Source organism: Prionailurus bengalensis, chromosome X (genome assembly GCF_016509475.1).
Source record: "Prionailurus bengalensis isolate Pbe53 chromosome X, Fcat_Pben_1.1_paternal_pri, whole genome shotgun sequence".
Classification (NCBI taxonomy): Eukaryota; Metazoa; Chordata; class Mammalia; order Carnivora; family Felidae; genus Prionailurus; species Prionailurus bengalensis.
Genome location: NC_057361.1, coordinates 80769109 through 80779329, shown reverse-complemented (window position 1 = coordinate 80779329; position 10221 = coordinate 80769109). Strand labels below are relative to the sequence as shown.

Genomic DNA, 10221 nt, shown 5'->3' with positions numbered 1-10221 from the left:
CTCCCCCATGGGTTCCTGTTAGGTTTCTCAGGATCCACATAAGAGTGAAACCATATGGTATCTGTCTTTCTCTGTATGGCTTATTTCACTTAGCATCACACTCTCCAGTTCCATCCACGTTGCTACAAAAGGCCATATTTCATTTTTTCTCATTGCCACGTAATATTCCATTGTGTATATAAACCACAATTTCTTTATCCATTCATCAGTTGATGGACATTTAGGCTCTTTCCATAATTTGGCTATTGTTGAGAGTGCTGCTATGAACATTGGGGTACAAGTGGCCCTATGCATCAGTGCTCCTGTATCCCTTGGATAAATTCCTAGCAGTGCTATTGCTGGGTCATAGGGTAGGTCTATTTTTAATTTTCTGAGGAACCTCCACACTGCTTTCCAGAGCGGCTGCACCAATTTGCATTCCCACCAACAGTGCAAGAGGGTTCCCGTTTCTCCACATCCTCTCCAGCATCTATAGTCTCCTGATTTGTTCATTTTGGCCACTCTGACTGGCGTGAGGTGATATCTGAGTGTGGTTTTGATTTGTATTTCCCTGATAAGGAGCGACGCTGAACATCTTTTCATGTGCCTGTTGGCCATCCGGATGTCTTCTTTAGAGAAGTGTCTATTCATGTTTTCTGCCCATTTCTTCACTGGGTTATTTGTTTTTCGGGTGTGGAGTTTGGTGAGCTCTTTATAGATTTTGGATACTAGCCCTTTGTCCGATATGTCATTTGCAAATATCTTTTCCCATTCCGTTGGTTGCCTTTTAGTTTTGTTGGTTGTTTCCTTTGCTGTGCAGAAGCTTTTTATCTTCATAAGGTCCCAGTAATTCACTTTTGCTTTTAATTCCCTTGCCTTTGGGGATGTGTCGAGTAAGAGATTGCTACGGCTGAGGTCAGAGAGGTCTTTTCCTGCTTTCTCCTCTAAGGTTTTGATGGTTTCCTGTCTCACATTTAGGTCCTTTATCCATTTTGAGTTTATTTTTGTGAATGGTGTGAGAAAGTGGTCTAGTTTCAACCTTCTGCATGTTGCTGTCCAGTTCTCCCAGCACCATTTGTTAAAGAGGCTGTCTTTTTTCCATTGGATGTTCTTTCGTGCTTTGTCAAAGATGAGTTGGCCATACGTTTGTGGGTCTAGTTCTGGGGTTTCTATTCTATTCCATTGGTCTATGTGTCTGTTTTGGTGCCAATACCATGCTGTCTTGATGATGACAGCTTTGTAGTAGAGGCTAGAGTCTGGGATTGTGATGCCTCCTGCTTTGGTCTTCTTCTTCAAAATTCCTTTGGCTATTCGGGGCCTTTTGTGGTTCCATATGAATTTTAGGATTGCTTGTTCTAGTTTCGAGAAGAGTGTTGGTGCAATTTTGATTGGGATTGCATTGAATGTGTAGATAGCTTTGGGTAGTATTGACATTTTGACAATATTTATTTTTCCAATCCATGAGCAGGGAATGTCTTTCCATTTCTTTAAGTCTTCTTCAATTTCCTTCATAAGCTTTCTATAGTTTTCAGCATACAGATCCTTTACATCTTTGGTTAGATTTATTCCTAGGTATTTGATGCTTCTTGGTGCAATTGTGAATGGGATCAGTTTCTTTATTTGTCTTTCTGTTGCTTCATTGTTAGTGTATAAGAATGCAACTGATTTCTGTACATTGATTTTGTATCCTGCAACTTTGCTGAATTCCTGTATCAGTTCTAGCAGACTTTTGGTGGAGTCTATCGGATTTTCCATGTATAATATCATGTCATCTGCAAAAAGCGAAAGCTTGACTTCATCTTTGCCAATTTGGATGCCTTTGATTTCCTTTTGTTGTCTGATTGCTGATGCTAGAACTTCCAGCACTATGTTAAACAGCAGCGGTGAGAGTGGGCATCCTTGTCGTGTTCCTGATCTCAGGGAAAAAGCTTTCAGTTTTTCCCCGTTGAGGATGATGTTAGCTGTGGGCTTTTCATAAATGGCTTTTATGATCTTTAAGTATGTTCCTTCTATCCCGACTTTCTCAAGGGTTTTTATTAAGAAAGGGTGCTGGATTTTGTCGAAGGCCTTTTCTGCATCGATTGACAGGATCATATGGTTCTTCTCTCTTTTTTTGTTAATGTGATGTATCACGTTGATTGATTTGCGAATGTTGAACCAGCCCTGCATCCCAGGAATGAATCCCACTTGATCATGGTGAATAATTCTTTTTATATGCCGTTGAATTCGATTTGCTAGTATCTTATTGAGAATTTTTGCATCCATATTCATCAGGGATATTGGCCTGTAGTTCTCTTTTTTTACTGGGTCTCTGTCTGGTTTAGGAATCAAAGTAATACTGGCTTCATAGAATGAGTCTGGAAGTTTTCCTTCCCTTTCTATTTCTTGGAATAGTTTGAGAAGGATAGGTATTATCTCTGCTTTAAACGTCTGGTAGAACTCCCCTGGGAAGCCATCTGGTCCTGGACTCTTATTTGTTGGGAGATTTTTGATAACCGATTCAATTTCTTCGCTGGTTATGGGTCTGTTCAAGCTTTCTATTTCCTCCTGATTGAGTTTTGGAAGCGTGTGGGTGTTCAGGAATTCGTCCATTTCTTCCAGGTTGTCCAATTTGTTGGCATATAAGTTTTCATAGTATTCCCTGATAATTGTTTGTATCTCTGAGGGATTGGTTGTAATCATTCCATTTTCATTCATGATTTTATCTATTTGGGTCATCTCCCTTTTCTTTTTGAGAAGCCTGGCTAGAGGTTTGTCAATTTTGTTTATTTTTTCATAAAAACCAACTCTTGGTTTCGTTGATCTGCTCTACAGTTTTTTTAGTTTCTATATTGTTTATTTCTGCTCTGATCTTTATTATTTCTCTTCTTCTGCTGGGCTTAGGCTGCCTTTGCTGTTCTGCTTCTAGTTCCTTTAGGTGTGCTGTTAGATTTTGTATTTGGGATTTTTCTTGTTTCTTGAGATAGGCCTGGATTGCAATGTATTTTCCTCTCAGGACTGCCTTTGCTGCGTCCCAAAGCGTTTGGATTGTTGTATTTTCATTTTCGTTTGTTTCCATATATTTTTTAATTTCTTCTCTAATTGCCTGGTTGACCCACTCATTCGTTAGTAGGGTGTTCTTTAACCTCCATGCTTTTGGAGGTTTTCCAGACTTTTTTCTGTGGTTGATTTCAAGCTTCATGGCATTGTGGTCTGAAAGTAAGCATGGTATAATTTCAATTCTTGTAAACTTATGAAGGGCTGTTTTGTGACCCAGTATATGATCTATCTTGGAGAATGTTCCATGTGCACTCGAGAAGAAAGTATATTCTGTTGCTTTGGGATGCAGAGTTCTAAATATATCTGTCAAGTCCATCTCATCCAATGTGTCATTCAGGGCCCTTGTTTCTTTATTGACTGTGTGTCTAGATGATCTATCCATTTCTGTAAGTGGTGTATTAAAGTCCCCTGCAATTACCACATTCTTATCAATAAGGTTGCTTATGTTTATGAGTAATTGTTTTATATATTTGGGGGCTCCGGTATTCGGTGCATAGACATTGATAATTGTTAGCTCTTCCTGATGGATAGACCCTGTAACTATTATATAATGTCCTTCTTCATCTCTTGTGACAGCCTTTAATTTAAAGTCTAGTTTGTCTGATAGAAGTATGGCTACTCCAGCTTTCTTTTGGCTTCCAGTCGCATGATAAATAGTTCTCCATCCCCTCACTCTCAATCTAAAGGTGTCCTCAGGTCTAAAATGAGTCTCTTGTAGACAGCAAATAGATGGGTCTTGTTTTTTTATCCATTCTGATACCCTATGTCTTTTGGTTGGCGCATTTAATCCATTTACATTCAGTGTTATTATAGAAAGATACGGGTTTAGAGTCATTGTGATGTCTGTATGTTTTATGCTTATAGTGATGTCTCTGGGACTTTGTCTCACAGGGTCCCCCTTAGGATCTCTTGTAGGGCTGGTTTAGTGGTGACAAATTCCTTCAGTTTTTGTTTGTTTGGGAAGACCTTTATCTCTCCTTCTATTCTAAATGACAGACTTGCTGGATAAAGGATTCTTGGCTGCATATTTTTTCTGTCTAGCACCCTGACAATCTCGTGCCAATTCTTTCTGGCCTGCCAAGTTTCAAAAGAGAGATCAGTCACGAGTCTTATAGGTCTCCCTTTATATGTGAGGGCACGTTTACCCCTTGCTGCTTTCAGAATTTTCTCTTTATCCTTGTATTTTGCCAGTTTCACTATGATATGTCGTGCAGAAGATCGATTCAAGTTACGTCTGAAGGGAGTTCTCTGTGCCTCTTGGATTTCAATGCCTTTTTCCTTCCCCAGTTCAGGGAAGTTCTCAGCTATGATTTCTTCAAGTACCCCTTCAGCACCTTTCCCTGTCTCTTCCTCCTCTGGGATACCAATTATGCGTATATTATTTCTTTTTAGTGTATCACTTAATTCTCTAATTTTCCCCTCATACTCCTGGATTTTTTTATCTCTCTTTTTCTCAGCTTCCTCTTTTTCCATAACTTTATCTTCTAGTTCACCTATTCTCTCCTCTGCCTCTTCAAGCCGAGCTGTGGTGGTTTCCATTTTGTTATGCATTTCGTTTAAAGCGTTTTTCAGCTCCTCGTGACTGTTCCTTAGTCCCTTGATCTCTGTAGCAAGAGATTCTCTGCTGTCCTGTATACTGTTTTCAAGCCCAGCGATTAATTTTATGACTATTATTCTAAATTCACTTTCTGTTATGTTATTTAAATCCTTTTTGATCAGCTCATTAGCTGTTGTTATTTCCTGGAGATTCTTCTGAGGGGAGTTCTTCCGCTTGGTCATTTTGGATAGTCCCTGGCGTGGTGAGGACCTGCAGGGCACTTCCCCTGTGCTGTGGTGTATACCTGGAGTTGGTGGGCGGGGCCGCAGTCAGACCTGATGTCTGCCCCCAGCCCACCGCTGGGGCCACAGTCAGACTGGTGTGTGCCTTCTCTTCCCCTCTCCTAGGGGCGGGATTCACTGTGGGGTGGTGTGGCTCGTCTGGGCTACTTGCACCCTGCCAGGCTTGTGATGCTGGGGATCTGGCGTATTAGCTGGGGTGGGTAGGCAAGGTGCTCGGGAGCAGGAGGGGCAGGCTTAGATCGCTTCTCCTTAGGTGATCCACTTCAGGAGGGGCCCTGTGGCAGCGGGAGGGAGTCAGATCCGCTGCCGGAGGTTTGGCTCCGCAGAAGCGCAGAGTTGGGTGTTTGCGCGGAGCGAGCAAGTTCCCTGGCAGGAACCGGTTCCCTTTGGGATTTCGGCTGGGGGATGGGCGGGGGAAATGGCGCTGGCGAGCGCCTTTGTTCCCCACCAAACTGAGCTCTGTTGTCAGGGGGCTCAGCAGCTCTCCCTCCCTTTGTCCTCCAGCCTTCCCGCTTTCCGAGCAGACTGTTAATTTCTGACCTCCCAGACGCTAAGTCGCGCTTGCTGTCGGAACACAGTCCGCCCGGCCCCTCCGCTTTTGCAAGCCAGACTCGGGGGCTCTGCTTGGCCGGCGAGCCGCCCCTCCGCCCCGGCTCCCTCCCGCCAGTCCGTGGAGCGTGCACCGCCTGGCCGCCCTTCCTACCCTCTTCCGTGGGCCTCTCGTCTGCGTTTGGCTCCGGCGACTCTGTTCTGCTAATCCTCTGGCGGTTTTCTGGGTTATTTAGGCAGGTGTAGATGGAATCTAAGTGATCAGCAGGACGTGCGGTGAGCCCAGCGTCCTCCTAAGCCGCCATCTTGCCGCAACTCCTGGTTTCACTCTTATATGGATCCTGAGAAACTTAACAGGAACCCATGGGGGAGGGGAAGGGAAAAAAAAAGGGGGGTTAGAATGGGAGAGAGCCAAAGCATAAGAGACTGTTAAAAACTGAGAACAAACTGAGGGTTGATGGGGGGTGGGAGGGAGGAGAGGGTGGGTGATGGGTATTGAGGAGGGCACCTTTTGGGATGAGCACTGGGTGTTGTATGGAAACCAGTTTGTCAATAAATTTCATAAAAAAAAAAGAAACTCATCACTAAGATAATTTATCTCTGTTTCTAATTGCTATCTCTGGGCTTCTAAGGATTTTTCCAAAAAATAAGTCCAAAATAACAACTAAGACCTGAAATCTGAATACTTAACCACAAAAAGTTAGTAAATTCAATTTCTTACCGTTTAATAATTAAAAAAACATGTACTGAAATATGATAAATGGATGTACCTATTTAGGATATATTTTGGTATGCAAAAACTTGTCAATTAGATATTTTTTCATGTGTGTTATTAATATATCCTCAGTAATGCTAAAGGGAAGATGAATCTCTTTAGGTTATACATCTAAATAATATGTTCCTCCATCATATTATTGGATTGATCAGTGGTTACTTAGCTTCATATTAAACCTTCCTTATCCCTTTTCCCCTTTACTTACAACTACTTCTCTGTAAATCCATTAAACCTGCAGCAAAGTTGAATTTTATCAACCTTAGATTTCTCTTGTCCTTAGATTGTCCTGAAAGCCAGGATTGTCTGGAAGTAGGTGTTTCTCACAATGGGTTTCAGTTATGAAGTGATTGGTTCTAATTTTTATATGATCTACCACATTCAATATTTCACATTTATGAGCAAATCACTTAAAATGACTTTAAAAATTGTATCTAGTGTTCCTCTTGCTCATCTGTTTCTTAGTAAAAAAATTCAAATATTCAAAATGTAAAAAAAAAACAAAAACAAAAACAAAGGCTACATTTTGAGTATCACTGATTTAGTGTTTTGGATGAATTAACTTAAGAAATAATGTATGTAAAGCACTCAGCACAGTGAGAGTTACAGTAAGTACTTCAATAAGTATAGCTACTATTCATGTTAATATTGTTATACTTAAAAAATATATAGAATGTTCATGAACTTGCATGTCATCCTTGTGCAAGGGCCATTCTAATCTTCTCTATATCATTCCAATTTTACTGTATGTGTTGCCAAAGTGAGCACTCATGTTAATATTATTAATATTTTCTAAAATTGTGACCACCAAGCCTCAAAGCCTTTTCTCAATGGGAAAAAATTTTTCAGTAATTAAGATGTACACAGGTCCAAATTCAAGTACTGCCCACAGAGCACACAAATAGGAGATGTCCACTGTACTATCCATTCAAAAGCAGATTCTGTCCTTGGATAAAGACAAGTACAAGCTTGCATCATTAGTAACACTCGTCTGGGTATATAGTCTTTACCTAGTTTTGGTGCAGACTTCTTCCAGGAAATATCCGTCATGCTCTTTTACAAACAATTATGATGTTAACCAAAGCACCAGCAAGGGGAACACAAAGCTTAAGTAGTCTATTCAGGTTGTTAACCACTGAATCTTCATTTCCAGGAAACATGTAAAACTTCAGCTAATTCAGGGAGTTCTTGATGCTCTCTTTCATATCTTTTACTGGAATTATTTGAACCCAGGTGCTGATATTTTTAAATTGCCTAATGGCTGCAGGGTGTCTCATGAAATTACAAAATTGATTGAGTTCATTTTCCAGAAAGCAGATTGGGCAAATGAACTTGATTCTAGGTCTTAGCTAGACTTTTGAGGACCTCTGGCAACTGCTTCTCCCTTTCTCTTTGACATATTTTACATTCAGTGGGTGACCTGAATGAATCATACCACTTTATTGGTCATAGAACAAATGCTGAATACTGTTTCCTTATGACTATTCCACCTTTCCTATGAGCCACTAAATTTGATCTCATAATTTTCAAAAATGTGTAAGCCAGGTAGAATAACTTAGTGGTGAAAGCACAACAGAAATATACTAGGAAACAGTATACCAATAATAGAGAGAATTTCTTTTTTTATATTATTTTTTTAATGTTTGTTTATTTTTGAGAGAGATAGAAAGAGAGTGTGAGCAAGAGAGGGGCAAAGAGAGGAGGCGACACATAATCCGAATCAGGCTCCAGGCTCTGAGCCATCAGCACAGAGCCCGACGCAGGGCTTGAACTCACAGACCATGACGTCATGACCTAAGCTGAAGTCAGATGGTCAACTGACTGAGCCACCCAGGCGCCCCAATAGAGAGAATTTCTTAGGTAAGAAATAAATTCTCAAAAGGATCTGAACTCTTCCTATAATACTAAAATATGAACTTAAGCTGTATTTATAGGCCAAAGACACCTAGGGCATATATATTCTTCTTTTATATGGTATGCTTATTATTATTTTTGTGGAATTTTTTATGACATTGTTCTGTTTCGGTCTGCAATGTACATGCAAATTTTCTGTATGCAAATGCCCTTTTGTTGTGACCCAATTGTGTTAACTATGCATTTTTTTAATTTTAAGTACATTATTTTATCATGGTTCTTATTAATTGTTCAGTTACCACTCTGTTCCTGTGTTTATGTGTATGGCACAGCAGCCTTGAAACAGAGTAGAATAGATCTACCCTCCCAACCCAAGAAGTCACAGCTTAATAGCTCATTGAAACTCGTCTGAAAAACAACCAGAATGGGTGAAAAATGAAGGGTGGTGACAGCTTCCCTTACTGCTGCTTCCCAGTTAACTTAATCATTGATTGAGCCCTGATTCCAATAAGATATTTTTTATGAATATAACTTGTCAAATTGGCTTACATACAACCCCCAGTACTCATCCTAACAAGTGCCCTCCTCAATGCCTATCACCCATTTTCCCCTCTCCCCTACTACGCCCCCATCCATCCTCAGTTCTCTGTATTTAAGAGTCTCTTGTGGTTAGCCTCCCTCCCTCTCTGTAACTATTTTTCCCTCTTCACTTCTCCCATGGCCTTCTGTTATAAGATATTTTTAATAGTAAATGCCACAGATACATTTTGTTGTAGAAATAAAAGTTGACTCTGAGCAACTCAGAACAATTTGGACTTCTAAAAAAAACAATTAGGAAATGACCATCTTCAGATTTGGGAAAACACTTTTTTTTTATAGCTAGGAATAATTTCAGTCATTTCCACAATTTTTGGTGAAAAACTGTAGAGGGAAAATAAACTTGTAAATTCTAAAATAAACTCAATTTTTTGGGTAATACTGAAGAAAAATGAGTTAACTTGGACTTTGATTGAAATTAATTTAAAAGCACAATTTGTAGATAAGCACAAGAAGAAAAAGCTACTGAATTATAATTGAATGATTATTTTCCCCAAATTTATATCTTGATGTGTCCACAAATATATAAAATTATGGCTTAATAAATAGTCATGCTGGTTTAACTATTCTCAATTCAAGAGAATTCTCTATTCAAGAGTATATATGGATTTCATAAATACTCTTATTAAATATTATTACTATGCATCACTTCTTGATAAATGCAATAGTTTTTGTAGTGTGTTAAGCATAGTTTCCAGTCTTCAATACATTACACTTCAGAAGAAAATATTTTTCTTTCTCACTATGTATGTATGTGGACAATTAATATATAAGCCCCTGGAATGTAGTATTTGTGATTAAATAGTCCATACAGAGTTCTTCACTAACCATCCAAAGTGAGCTGCATTCCTTCCTACCATTCTTTATATACATTCTTTGTTTATTTCATGGCAGTTATCATAAATTTTCAATTATTTTATTTATTTTCTACTTACTTGATTTTTCCTTTCTCTTGCCTCTGCCACAATATAAGCTTCATGAGGCAGGGCATGTGCCAGACATATTTACTATATTCTTAGTACTTGTAACATAGTCTGGCACATAGTTGACATCCAGTAAATTTCAGTGGAACAAATGAAGATTATTATAATTCTTTATAGTAACCCTTATACTTAACAAAAAAGTAGGTATTCAGTAAAAGTTTCATTATCAGACTTTTGAATGTGACATAAGTAGGTTAGAGCTATCTCTTCTGTGCAGTGATGTTAATACTAAACTTGTTAGTCAGGATGATACTACATTTTATTTACTATTGTTGTCTAAACAAAGGCTGAATCTCTTTCTCCAGAGTGCCAACTCAAGTAATGCAGTTTCACTGTTTCACTGAGTCCCTTAAGCATATGTAGCCCATTTTCAATTGGTTTTATTAACATGTAATATTCAGTGGAGCTAAGTACCACATGTTGCCAGTAAATCAATGCTACAACAGAAATAGTGCAAAATGAACTGGAAGGGAACAAGAAAGAGGGGAGCAAAAAAGAGAGACAAAGAGAGAAATGCAGTCATTAAGCAGTCTATGTACTAAAGAGGAATAAAACAGATAAAAACTGATTATTTACATAGTCTTTCTAAGTTAAAGTGGGAAGGACTCT

The 10221-nt window shown here is 39.3% G+C and overlaps 1 non-coding gene across 1 annotated transcript; it reads right to left on the bottom strand.

Moving 5' to 3' along the window:
- Positions 1–6838: 6838 nt before the first annotated feature.
- On the bottom strand, positions 6839–6946 carry LOC122478067. Its single transcript, XR_006295834.1, has one exon. It is a non-coding gene; the product is annotated as a U6 spliceosomal RNA (small nuclear RNA).
- Positions 6947–10221: the final 3275 nt, after the last annotated feature.